The sequence below is a fragment of the Acinonyx jubatus genome, chromosome D3, assembly GCF_027475565.1.
Source record: "Acinonyx jubatus isolate Ajub_Pintada_27869175 chromosome D3, VMU_Ajub_asm_v1.0, whole genome shotgun sequence".
Taxonomy (NCBI): Eukaryota; Metazoa; Chordata; class Mammalia; order Carnivora; family Felidae; genus Acinonyx; species Acinonyx jubatus.
This window is the reverse complement of record NC_069392.1, coordinates 90,121,752-90,135,949: the sequence shown is the minus strand read 5'-3', so window position 1 is coordinate 90,135,949 and position 14,198 is coordinate 90,121,752. Positions and strand designations below refer to the sequence as shown.

The following is a 14,198-nucleotide window of genomic DNA, read 5'->3' as shown; positions in this document are numbered from 1 at the left end:
CATATTAATGCAATAATAAACCCTCTCCACGATGTGGCCAGTCTACTGGCTAATAGAGGAACAACATCACTGGGAATTATTCAGAGATGAGCATCTTCCTGTACTTTGAACGAAATGTACATGGATGCATTCTCTGACCAGGGGATGTTCCGTTACCTTGATCTGCACGAGGTCGTGTAAAAGAACATTGGTGGGGATGATTTGAAACAGAAAAGTATACAGATTCCTGCAAAATGAAAACTAGATGAGCCTTTGTTTTGATGTTTTATAAAATGGCGTGTTTTTACTTCCAATTCTGAGTTTCACTCTAGATTTCTAGGTGACTCTAATAATATTTCACTTAATTTTTTTTTCAATAGTGGAACGAACTATTATTTATAACCTATAAAACCACACCGCTAAAGAAAAAAAAAAAAAAACAGGAAAGCACGAGTAGGAAATGAGCGTGGCCCCTTTCCTTTTGCCCTGACAGCCCCTGGGACACTCGGTGGGAAAAGAAAGTGACACACGTCCACATTCCAATGAAGGACCTTCAGTGGGAAGTACTTATGCTGGTGAATCCCTAGAGACAGAAAGCAGATCAGAGACGGTTCAGCCAGCGCCCAACAAACAGGCGGATTGTTTGGGGGGACAGATGCTCAGTCTGGGCACTGAAGCTATTCTGGGAGTGAAAGTGGAGATGACCACATACACTGCCCGTGTGCCACGTGCCAGGAACAATGTGCTCGAGACGGCTGGAAGGGCAAATGTGATATGCGCTCCACCAAAATAAAATACACTCAAAATACTGGCAACACAGGGCGCCTGGGGGCTCAGTGGATGAAGTGTCAGACTCTTGGTTTCAGCTCGGGTCACGATCTGACAGTTCGTGAATCTGAGCCCCGCACTGGGCTCCACGCTGACAGCCCGGAGCCTGCTTGGGATTCTCTCTCTCTCTCTCTCTCTCTCTCTCTCTCTCTCTCCCTCTGTCTCTGCACCTCCCCCCTTCTTACTCTCTCCCTTTCTTCCCCCCCCTCAAAATAAATAAATAAACTTAAAAAAATATTGGCAACATATAAAAAGAACCCAAAAAAGGGTATAAAAGCCTCCTTCCCCTTAGTCCATGCCCGGAAACAATCACTGAAATGGGTTCTCAAGTATTCTCTGAGGAAAATATTATATGCCTATAGTCCCTTACATATAAATATATAGTATAAACATATTTTTTTTTGCATGGAAAGGAAGCCATCACATACAAGGCTCTGGATTTTGCTTCTCTTTCACTGAACGTTCCTTGAAAATCTTTCTCCGTCAACAGATGGAGACCTACCTCCCTCTTTCTTGCCTGTGCTGTTACTTATTACATGGCTTAGCATAATTCATTTAACTGGGCCACTCTAGTCTGCTGCTGGTGATATTTAGACTGGTTTCTTGCCCATATATCCACAGGATCCAGGACAAATGATAGATATTTCAAGAATTTTGGGGGCGCCTGGTTGGCTCAGTAGGTTGAGCGTCCGACTTCGGCTCAGGTCACGATCTCACCATTCGTGGGTTCGAGTCCCGCATCGGGCTCTGTGCCGACAGCTCGGAGCCCGGAGCCTGCTTTGGATGTTGTGTCTCCCTCTCTCTCTGCCCCTCCCCTGCTCACGCTTTGTCTCACTCTGTTTCTCAAAAATAAATAAGTGTAAAAAATAGAATTAAAAAATAAAAAGAATTTTTAAAGAATAATGATGCCAGGCTAGAGGCACCATTTCAATCTTCCCAGTGTTGACACTCTCTTGCTGCTGTTTATGACGGGGAGGATGTTATCTCACTAAGGGGCTGTTTAGTTTCTCACAGCCGTGTACTGAGAGGAAGTTGGATCGCGTTCGAGGCCCCTCTGGTTTGGTCTCAGTCAACAAAGCAAGAAATATTTATTGGGCGCCTGCTGTATATCTGCCTGTGTCCGAATTACTGGAACAACAGCATTCAAGGTGATACAGCCGCTGCCCAGAAGGGGTTCATACTCGAAGAAGGGAAGGCGGGCAAGTATGTAGACGGAGATCGCGGACGCCACTGAGGGGGTTGAGAGGACCGTGTCTCAGGTAGGAAACCAGGAGAGCCTGTCAGTGGAGGTGACAGGTAAGCTGAGTCTGCACACGGAGAAAACAGCAGCCATACAAAGGTCTGGAAAGAACATGTCAAGCGGAAGACAGGAAGAGTGACCCTGGCCCGCGGCTGGCAGATGGAGCGTCTGTCCTGGAAGGGAACTGAAGCGAGAGCACGTGAGGGGAGGCGAAGCGGAGGAGGTGGGCTCCAGGTGGCTCCCGTGGGGCTCCAAGGCCCTGGTGAGCCTCAGACGCCACTCTGGGAGCCTCGGTCGATGTCTCAGGAGCAGAGTAATAGGACCCGACTCACTTCTAATGGCATAAGCCAGTATTCCCAGACGATGGGCTATGGGGAGCAGGTGCCCACGTCCCGGTGAGTCACGCAGCAGCTTGGCATCAGACTGTAGCGATGAAGTTGGTGAGGACCCGTCCGATTGGGTGGGGGGGAGCGGACGCTTCCAAGTTTTCTGGCCTAAAGAATTTGGAGGCTGGCATCAGTTCCTGAGGGGGAGACACCCGAAGGGACATCATCAGCTGTTCTCGTCGGGCGTGTTCAGCGTCACGCGCTATGGTCACCAGTGACTTGGGGCAGGTGGTTCTGTGAGTCACTAGACGGGAAGGGAAATGGTGCCAGGAGTCATCCTGGGGGCAGGCGACGGCCTGGGGAAGGCGTGGAAGGAGGTGAGGTGGGAGGAGCCAGCGGAGGAAGGACAGAGGCTTATGGGAAGGGTGGAGAACCAGGCGGGGTGTCATGGAATCCTAGGGAAGAAGGTGGTTCAGGCAGGGGGACCACCACCGCTCTGCTTCGGTAGGGCCCTTGCGACTCTATTCTGTGCTCCCATGATGACGGCGGTCTCTCCTGCTCATGTCAGACCAGCCCCGTCTAATGAGTGAGCTAATAAAACACAGAAGCATTGAGAACACAGCCTGACAGGGGCGCCTGGGTGGCTCACTCAGTTAAGCGTCCGAGACTTTGGCTCAGGTCACGATCTCACAGTTCGTGGGTTCAAGCCCTGCGTCGGGCTCTGTGCTGACAGCTCAGAGCCTGGAGCCTGTTTCAGATTCTCCCTCCCTCTCTCTCTCTCTCTCTCTCTCTCTCTCTCTCTTTGCCCCTGCTCACACTCTCTCAACAAGAAATAAAAAGTTAAAAAAAATTTTTTTAAAAAGACACCAAACCCAAATTTGCCTCGTGTCTTAGAAAATATTCAGTAAGTTAGACGTCAAAACGAGTTGGTGCACCTGCCCATTTTTTTTAATAAGTTAAGGAAAACTTTTAGTATTGCTGAAATATCAAAAGTGCTTAATAAAAATGTGAAGAACTTAGTAGGTTCTTGTGCATATGAAAAGGAAGGAGATTTTCAATCAGGTATCTAGAGAACCACTAACGAAGTATAAATATATATGAATGATATAGAAATCTTTGCTTTTAATCAGATAGATGGTATTCTCTTGTAACCTATTTTAACTGGAATGTTTTCATTGTGTGCCTCTCACTTTGATTTGGTCACGTACAATCATCTCAGTGAAGTGATGTGCCCAGACTTGTCTCTGTAGTACATGAGCAAAAGAGTAAAAATAATCAGGACTGAATCAAGACAGAAACTTATTCAATTCTAACCTCTTCTTCGAACCATTCAAAAATGCAATTCTCTGCGTTTTTAATCTTGTTAATTTTATTAATGAATGCATGCTCTTAACTTTAAATATTGCCTTAGAGTCTAAATAAGAAAAACTTGAAAAAAATCTTCTGGATAGATTTTATTAAAGTTTTACAATGCATCACTTAAAATTGTTTAGAATTTTGAAAACACGGTTTCTTTCTTTAATATCTTTCATATTGATATCTTTAAAAGTAATTAATATAATATTACAGTTAGTATCTTTAATTCCATAGTGAAAAGTATAAACGTGCTACAGGAATGAAAACCTCATAATCAAGACCTCTGACACTCAATCCATTCTCTATATGTGGCTTTAACAGCAAAAACTTCCAGTACTTACTCAAATGGCTCCTGAAATTCAGCCGCAGGCATTCAGAAAGACGAGCTGTGAGTCTGGCACAATGATCAAGAATAATAACACTTTTCCCAAATGATACCCCAAATTTCCAGCATCTGAAAAAAAGAACAGCTTTTACGTGTATGAGAAGTCAGTTTACTTCAATTACCATGTTGCGGATATATCACTATCAAAAACCTTCTTGAATATTTTAACGTGTTTCACGTAAGAAAACACTCCTGTTGTCCAGTTTTGCCACGATCGCATTTCCTAAGGAAGGGACACAGGCAGATTGCATCAGTGGCATCCTGGTCTCCTTCCCAGGATTTCGTGTTGACAGAGAAGTGCCATGTTGAAGGCACCGCGGGAATGTGGCGCTGGTAGGCATTTGCAAGGTGGGTCGAAAGCCAGTCTCAAAGCCGGCACGATTCTGTTGCCCCGCGCGCCCAGGTTTCAGTTCACAAAGTGGAGCAGGCAGCAGGTGCAGGCAGGTGGCTGGGGGGGGGCGGGCCCGGCCTGCCATCCTGCCCCTGAATGCCGCGCGTTCTCAGGTCTTAGGCGAGCCGTTCAAATTCCCAAACGTCCTCACCTCTAAAACCCCTCCGACTTTCTGTGTCGAGAGCCTTGCGATTTTCAACTGGATTTTGTTTCAATAAGAATGAAGTACCAGAAATGTTTAGGTCTCAAAACATTTCAACAGCTTTGCTAAGGCCTGGCCGACATAAGATTGCACATATTTTCAACAACGATCGTTTGGTAAGTTTTGACGTTGAATTTGAGGTACCAAAGTTTGGGACTTTTAGAAACCCTATAGGATCAGAATAAGTATGCCTGCCATTGCCGTAAAGCCACGGAGCCGATGATTTTATAAACGGTTAGGTTCCAAAAAGTGGGTGACGTACTTCAGTTGCCGTATGGATGAGAGACGCTATTTGGTGGAAACGGTGTGGATCTGGGGTGTCATAGAGGGACTGGGCTTGGATCCCAGCTCCGCCCAGGAAACCAGAAAAGAAACTTAACTGGAATAATGGCCACATTACAGGGCTCACTATTTCTAATTTGCAGCCAATAACGTAGGGGGAAAAAACCCACAAGGGAGCATCCTATACAGCAATGTCTGCAGTGTGAACTAGGTCAGCACGCGTAATTATTCGTAGCCGTACCCACACGCCTGCATACACATGCCAAACCTCAGACTGCCCTCGTTCCCAGCCCCGCCAGCTAAGACATTGAACTCTCTCACCCGGACCCTCCGGCAGCCCCCAGTCTGGCCTCCCTGCTCCAGGCTTTTTCCTGGAGGCCCTTCTTCTGGCAGCCAGAGTGGCCACTATCAGATGTAAACCAGAGGCTGCCCTGGGCTCCCGGCGCACCGGGAACAGGGCCATGCCTCCCTGCACAGTCCTCAGACCCCAGCCACAAGCCCGGCCCTGCCAACCACTCGGCCTTTGGTCCCTGCCCCACCCCCCCTTGCCCTGGATCTCTCTGCTGGACCTTGTTCGCCGGCAGGTGCCCAGTGGGTTTAGGGTCTGAGACACGGCGAGACCTCAGCAAGCACAGATGCAAGAGGAGATCAGGAGCCTTATTCACAAGACGGAAGCAGCCCCAGATGGAGCGTTTCCTGACCGCACATCCCTGGAGCGTGCCTCCAGCGCTCATGTGACTGCGGGCGCATCGTGAGTGCTAACGATCCAGAAGGTAACAGACGAGCACCTCGTAGGACGTCACTCCAAGTACGCGCACAGCAGGATTGGTGGTTAGAAGATGCGGAGGAAGAGAAGCAGGAAAAGGCCCAGGAGGTCCAGGCTGGAGGAGATTCATTACCAGTGCAGAGCGAGGTGGAGAAATTGGTGGCACTGGGCTCGGAACAGAAGGGCCGGCTGGAGGACCCTGGTTCTCACGCTGGTGCCGGGACGCTGTCTGGGGGTTTCACGGTCAGCGCCACGGGACCTCGTGATGAGTCAGGAGACGTGGGGTGGACGTGGAGCGTGGGAGACACAGAGTACCGAGGTGCCATTTGCTGAAACGGACAAGCCCACGGGAAGGGCAGGCTGGAGCCACAGACCAGGGACTCTGCCTGGGACCCGCACGCTCTGAGCTGTTTACGTCCACGAGGGTGCAGGTGCGATGGTTCTGGCCGTCGGGCTGCTGCTTGATGTCAGGAACGATATGCTTCTAAGATTTTCTAATAAGTAGAGGTCGTTTCACCATACATAAATTTAAGTCTATCTATAGTCTGAACACATGGCCTGGAGTTTCACTGAGTTGCCTTAATTTTTTTTTTTAATTTGTTTTAATGTTTATTTTTGAGAGAGAGAGAGAGAGAGAGAGAGAGAGAGAGAGAACAAGAGGGGAGGGGCAGAGAGAGAGGGAGACACAGAATCCGAAGCAGACTCCACGCTCTGAGCTGTCAGCACAGAGCCCGACGTGGGGCTTGAACTCACGAACCTCGAGATCGTGACCTGAGCCAAAGTTGGACACTCAACGGACTGAGCCACCCAGGCACCCCACCTTAATATTTTTATAAGCTACATCAAGCAAAGCAATTTTTTAAATGACTACAACATAATAGTGACTAATCTAACATGAATCCAGCATTGAATTTGACCAATTAAAATATGGGTGCTCTTCATAAAGTGGTCAAGTCACAGGAAGTAATCAATTGCCCCCCAAATACTTAGAGCCAGATCAAAGAAATAGCACGAAGGAAAAGAGGTACGATATTCTTCAAAGGCGATACATTCCAGTGACCTTCACTGGCCACACCTATAATGAACCTTAAGTTTCCAGATACTTCATTGAGAAGGTGTTACAGCGGTGTTCAGATTATTCAGTGTCTGGTTACTGCATCCCATGATAGGAGTGTACTCCTGTGAGTATACATCACTAGAAAAAAGACAAATTTTCAGTAAATTTTAATACATAAATTACACCTAGAATCCATCACTGTTAAAAAGTTTACTGTCGGGGCGCCTGGGTGGCTCAGTCGGTTAAGTGTCCAACTTTGGCTCGGGTCATGATCTCACGGTTGGTGAGTTCGAGCCCTGCGTCGGGCTCTGTGCTGACAGCTCGGAGCCTGGAGCCTGCTTCAGATTCCGTGTCTCCCCATCTCTCTACCCTTCCCCTGCTCACGCTCTGTGCCTCTCTGTCTCTCAATAATAAATAAAACATTTTTAAATCAAAGTTTGCTGTCATCTTTCCTACGTGGAGACTACTATATTGAGATTTGAGATAACCCTCTCAAGTTAAATAGAAGTGGCTTATTAAGAAATCAGAAATTAAACTCTGCCATCAGAGTCAAATCCCAGGAATTACAAGGGATTTTGAGTCCTGAAGATAATGACTCCATGTGGTCTCAATTTCTCGCCCTTCAATGTGCCCGTATCTGCCCCTAAATCCGCCTCCTTTGTTTCTCCTTCGTGAACTTTGACAGGGAGTGGTTGATGGCAGCCACAGAGGCGTCCCTGTTCCAGAACAAGCTCCAGTGTCACAACTCAGATGGATAAATCACAGGATGAATCTTGACATTCACGATTCTGTGCTTTTAGCACAGAGCTAATATTTTCTAAAGCATTAAGGAATACAAGGCTCATTTTCAGGCTCTCATTAAGTCTCTCACAAATTGTTACACAATGTAGAACTTTGAACCACACCAAAAGTGAAGACTGGCCATCAAATTAATATGAAAATCTTGAGAGAAATGAAAATAAACAAAGGTAAACCTAAATATTCCATGAAATGCCCTCAGAAATGTTTAACTCCCTGAAAGATTAAGTGGCATGGGCAGGCTTTATGAATCCCAGCCCACTAGTCCTGACAGAAAGAAGCGGGGGCCTCACAGTCTAGAAATTCCGACAGGTTCTCCCAGCTCCTTACGTGTGGCGCATTCCTCTACCGCAAGGACCCTCACTGGCCATCGCCTCCACCCATCAAACTCCATTTTTTGTATTTTCAGATACAGACGATCCCAGACTTTGGACCAGGAGACAGCGGGAGCCCTCAGAGGGAGGGTAGCAGGTGGGCAGCAGGCTCTGGAAGAGCTCGTAGACCAGCAGCCTGGGGTTTGTCATTATCTCAGTCTTCACGTACTCAGAGTATGAGAGACACAGAAATTAGGGTTTGAGAAAGGTGCATCTCAATAAATCACGGAGGGGAAAACACAGATAAGTTCAGAACCAGACTGGCAGCTATGGGGGACATACCCAAGAGATGTTCTCACACACGGCGACGGGGAACAAGAGCCCAACATGTTCACATCCGCAGGCCGAGCACGCCTCGACTTGCTGGAGTCTGAGTAAAAAGAAAACACGTATAACGTGACCGAGATGTCGGCACTCCTCGACAATGACAGAGTGAAACAATCTGGAAGAATCACTCCAGTTCAAGCGGCCCTCAAAGACCATCAGACACGGGAGAAGAGATATGTATCTTGGAAGAGAAAGATTCGTAACCACTGACGTCGGGAAACTACGAGATAGCTCGAGAAATAGAAAAAAATGAACTTTCATTCATATTCCGAGAGATTCACAAATGAATGGGTACGCTGTTCGCTGGAACAGAGAACAAAAAGGCTTTCCAACATCAAGCTATGCTTTATAACTTTTTTTATTATTATTGAAGCATCTTTTTTTTAATTTTATAGATATAATATGTTTCCTTTAACTAACTTTGGGTAGAAGAAAGAGATTTCTTTTTTTTTAATATATGAAATTATTGTCAAATTGGTTTCCATACAACACCCAGTGCCCATCCCAACAGGTGCCCTCCTCAATGCCTATCACCCACCCGCCCCCTCCCTCCCACCGCCCATCAACCCTCAGTTTGTTCTCAGTTTTCAAGAGTCTTTTATGCTTTGGCTCTCTCCCACTCTAACCTCTTTCTTTTTTTTCCTTCCCCTCCCCCATGGATTTCCACCAAGTTTCTCAGGATCCACATACGAGTGAAAACATATGGTATCTGTCCCTCTCTGTATGGCTTATTTCCCTTAGCATAACACTCTCCAGTTCCATCCACATTGCTACAAAGGGCCATATTTCATTCTTTTTCATTGTCACGTAGTACTCCATTGTGTATATAAACCACAATTTCTTTATCCATTCGTCAGTTGATGGCTATTTAATGGCTCCTTCCATAATTTGGCTATTGTTGAAAGTGCTGCTATAAACATTGGGGTACAAGTGCCCCTATGCATCAGCACTCCTATATCCGTTGGGTCGATTCCTGGCAGTGCTGTTGCTGGGTCATAGGGTAGGTCTATTTTTTAATTTTTTGAGGAACGTCCGCACTGTTTTCCAGAACGGCTGCACCAGTTTGCATTCCCACCAACAGCGCAAGAGGGTATAACTTTTTAAAAGTAGAGCAGGATAGAGAGGTATTCCAGAATGAAACAAAGAACGGAAACTAAAAAGGAAAGTACGTGAGCGAAGACGGAATCTGTCACCCAGTGTCTGACCAACGCGGACCCAGAAAGAAACGACAGAGGTGAAGAGACTGCTGAGAAATCGTGGCAGTGGTTCGTCCGGCGGCTCTGGAGAAGACGTCACTTGTTCAGGTCGACAGGGTCCCCTCGGAGGCAATAAAATGGATTTTTAAAGGCTCGTCTTCAGAGACATCCCAGAGAATTTCGGGATGAGCAGAGAAATCGGCCGCCCGGGAGCAGGAACAAGGCCGCAGCTGGCGCTGTTTGCGTGATTTGGTTCGAACGGCCCCACACCCGGCAGCATTCGCAACGGCAGGCGAGGCTAAGATACAGGCACTTGCGACTATGGAATAATCCAGAAACTTGACTTTTTTATAAAACGACTTGAAGATGTTCTAACAGGATGCTGTTCAGGAATAAAAGACACAGTGCAACACACAGTGTCTATAAGATCCTGGGCGCATTTGAGGATATACGAGGATAGACATTAGATGCCCAGGTCTCTCTGGTCAGTGCAAAAGAAAAAAGGCAATCACCAGTTCACCGGAGAAAATTAAAATTCTACGCTGGCATAATTTCAAGCAATTCTTCTATAAAAATTCTTCTATAATGGAAACGTTTCAGTTTCCTTTTTTTTTTTTTTTTTTACTTTTTTAAACATTTATTGATTTTCGAGAGACAGAGAGAGACCGAGCACGAGCAGGGGAGGGGCAGAGAGAGAGGGAGGCACAGAATCCGAAGCAGGCTCCAGGCTCCGAGCTGTCGGCACAGAGCCCGACGCGGGGCTCGAACTCACGGACCGCGAGATCATGAGCCGTGCTAAAGTGGGAGGCTTAACCAACTGAACCGCCCAGGCGCCCCAAGAAAAAAAGTTCTTGGAAAGAATCCATGTGATGTTCACACTCCAACATTGTCTTTTTTAATAACACAGCTACCCTAACCTTAGCCTGCACATCATCTCCACACCACACAGCCGGCCGCGAGACCCCGGAAGCTAAAAAAGTGGAATCTGGAAACCAGCCATTTAGACCCAAACCCCAGTTCTGCACTGCACTATTTGACCGACTTTGATTGACTAGAAATTCATATGCCACTCTATGTTAATTTAATAGATTGGATAAATGGGCACAGACCCATAATACTGGGGAGAAAACGAAACAATCTAAGTCCGTATGCCACTAAGGCATAAATGGGGTCTGTCAAATGCCAAGGAACTCTCCTTTTGTCTGAACTGTTCCAGAATAAAGGGAAAAACAAAACTCTCGGAAATATTTGTACTGAACAAAAAAAAGGAATTAAAACAACCTTATACTCTTGCTGGGGCATGCCATTAATGAAACATGGCAAGAAAATAAATAAATAGCTAAAAAATACTGGAAAGGACAACAAAACTGTTCCTTTTTTTTTTTTTTTTTGCATCTGGGATGATTGTCTAAACATCTAGAGGAAACAGCAGTTTATTAAACCCAGAGTTCCATCAAGCAGGTCAATATAAGATTAACACAGAAAAGCAGTAATTTTCCTATGCACTAATCCAGGTATATGATAGATTGCTTTGTATATGCAAATCATACAGACGCACTGTGCAAACGGACCAGAGACAACAACGAAGAACCGGGATTTTAAATACACCTGTTGGGATGAGCACTGGGTGTTGTATGGAAACCAGTTTGACAATAAATTTCATATCAAAAACAATTAAATACTCTGCAGTGATGCCCCTCGAATCAATCCATAACTCAATGCACCTTCCATCACAATTCCACTGCAGGTGAAGAAGGGTGACGGAGAACTTCACAAAATGGTTCTAAGCTTCACCTGGAAGAGGAAAGTGTAAAAAGGCCAGAACGTCGTCTGAAATAAACGAGTCCTCCTGGAGACAGCAAAGATCGAAAGTGGGTTGCTCGCTTTCAGGAATCATTCCCACAGAAATCAACACCGGCAGCGGACTCACATGAAAGGTGCACCCTGCTGTGTTTGGTAATAGTAAGAAAGCTGGAGATGACCTCACTGCCTATGTACGTTGTGCTGGATAAATGCAGTCTGATACATCTGCTTCTAGGGCCTTCCATGCACCCACTGAAATATGTACTGTCTGCGGGGCATCTCGAGAAATACCAAGTCTGTGCTAACAGGGAAGAACAACACGAGGCACTTAGTGGTGAAAAAAGCTTCGAGACGATCTGCACAGCCTGATCGCACTTTTTGAAAACATAAAATGTTTCTGTATGTGCATAGTTCTGTTTGTGTGTCAATAGCAAAATGCGGGAGAATCCACCAGACCCCAGAGGGATCAAAAGGTCAGAGGCAGGGGCGCCTGGGGGGCTCGGTCGGTTGAGCGTCCGACTTCGGCTCAGTTCACGATCTCGCAGTTCGTGAGTTCGAGCCCCGCGTCGGGCTCTGTGTTGACAGTTCAGAGCCTGGAGCCTGCTTTGGATTCTGTGTCTCCCTCTCTCTCTCTCTGCCCCACCCCTGCTTGTGCTCTGTCTCTCTCTTGTCTTTCAAAAATGAATAAACATTAAAAAAATTTTTTTTAATTAAAAAAATAAAAGGTCAGAGACATCTTCCGCTTTGTGCTCAATGCGTTTGGCGTTGTTTGATTCGTCAATTCAGTGACTGCGTTGGAGGTTTTGTCAGTGATAAAAAAGGAATTTGCAATTATTCAGTGATTTTAAAAAATGTTTTCAGGCGCAAATAGAAACGCTTGCTCTTTACCGGAGCGTTTGTGACTTGAGAACTTTTGTCTGGTCTGCCAAACCAGTCTGAAACCTCGCAGGTATCCTGCATCAGCAGCGGCTGCGGGAAAGCCAGCAGAGGGGACACGGATCTTCCCCGAGGCCTGTGTTGCACACGCAAACACGCCCACAGGACCGGCCGCTGGCTGCAGAGCGTGGTTCTCGAACGCCCCCTTGAGTTCTTTCCAAAGAAGTCTCTGGAGACGCAAACCCCTCGCTCCCCGGTGGCGAGGGCGCTCCGAAAAAGTTAACAGCACTGTCCAGAACAGAAAGAACTTGATCTGTCAAAAGTATTTACGTAAATAATCAGGAAAGGTTGTTCAAATCGTAGTAAGGCTACCGAGGTGAGGAGTTTGTTTTGTGGGAGAAATTGGGCTTCTTTGACCTGCCAGCGGTAGAAATGAAACCACGAGGGACGGGCCACCTACTGACCTCCTGTTCCGCTATGTCCCCCTGACCGCGGGGACGTTTTGGTGCCTCCGACCCCACGCGTGAGAAAAACGCTCAGAGTGACCGCCCGAAAGTGGTTTTGCTGTCTCTTCTGGGTCAGCCTTGGTTTTTAACTTGTAAAAACGCCCTTTTTTTACTCGTGGGCACTGAAGAAAAGGATTAGGAAACTGAAGAAAGATGGAACATAAGGAATAAATATACACTGAGCGGTAACTGATCCTTCGACTGACGTGTTTCATGTTAAATACCGTCAACTCATCGAAGCCGTTTGTGCGGCCGCCGGAGGGACCGCAGGCTGTGCGCTCGCTGCTAAAACGGATGCCACGCTGTCCCAGAAGTGGTCCTTCCCAGTCGCCCTCTCCGTGGCCTGACGTCCTCACGCTTGCTTGGTCTCAGAAGTGTCCTGCTGTGTTGACAGGAGTCACCTTTCGGCCCAGAGACCTTGGAGGTTGTCACCTGTGCGTGGCAGGTGACATCGTGATAAGCTTCCCGTGCATTGGTCTTCTGAGAGTCCAGTGATCACTGGCCTTTACCACCTGAGGCTCGAACGTCGCAACACTCTGGATCCCACCGTTGGGTGTGGGGGACGCTGCGGCGTCTGTCACCTGAGATGCCATGTCTCCCACCCGTGCCTGGGCACCCCAGGCGGCATCTTCCGTGGGCTGCCGACGACAGCGGACGCGGGGCCCTTCCAGGAGGCCGCCCGGGCCCGTTCGCTTGCTCACGCGTCGGGAGTGGGGTTAGGAGGTGGGGAGCCGACGGCACCTGAGAGACGCAAGGCGGCACCCCCACACCCCGATCCCCAGCACTGCCTTCTGAGCGGTGGCTCTCAAAGTGTGGTTCCCCGGGCCGGCAGCCTCAGCCCCGCCCAGAACTGGTTAGAGATGCAGGTTCTCAGGCCGCGCGCCTCACTAACGGGTCGGAAACCCCGGGGAAATACGCGGTTTCATGGTGCCTTCAGGTGATTCTAGGGAAACGCTGCCGACGGGCAGCATCCCGGGAGCTCCGGACTTCCGTGCTGGCCGGCCGGCCCGCTGAGCCTCAGCGGGGTCACTAGCCCAGCCAGCCGTTCACACGTGCCCAGCTCTCCAGCCAACAAAGTAAACCCCAAGCCCACGAACGGCCCGTGTCACTGATCAGGCCTGAGCTCAGCCCGTTCTGTCATTTGGGGCCGATCCCCCTGGAAGCCACTTTTCTGCAGCCCCGGGTTCCTGTTGACAAAGACGGACGAGGCCCCGCTCGGGCAGAGAAGTCACTGTCCCCTGGGGCGGGGGCATCGCTTTGCCAAGTCTTATCTATCACCTTTGTGTTTGTGCGACCAGAGGAAATAAGGACCAGAGAGGTGGGTCCTGGGGATCAGGATCAGGCAGGGAGCCCACCCCAGGGACAGACATTGGAAAGCTCGGCAGGTGGCCGCTTCAGGTGGGAGGGGTGCTGCCTCCCAACGCGGGAGGAGGCCAGGGGCGGTGGGAGGTTCCAAGAGCTCGGGGTCACCGGCTGCCTCCTTGTCCCCACCTCCCGACTCAGCAA

General features: G+C 48.2%; 1 long non-coding RNA gene across 1 annotated transcript; it reads right to left on the bottom strand.

Moving 5' to 3' along the window:
• Positions 1-3,847: 3,847 nt before the first annotated feature.
• On the bottom strand, positions 3,848-13,230 carry LOC128312399 (uncharacterized). The gene is made up of 3 exons (XR_008291693.1): positions 12,651-13,230; positions 8,267-8,354; positions 3,848-4,183 (listed from the first exon to the last, which is right to left on the bottom strand). It is a non-coding gene; the product is annotated as an uncharacterized LOC128312399 (long non-coding RNA).
• Positions 13,231-14,198: the final 968 nt, after the last annotated feature.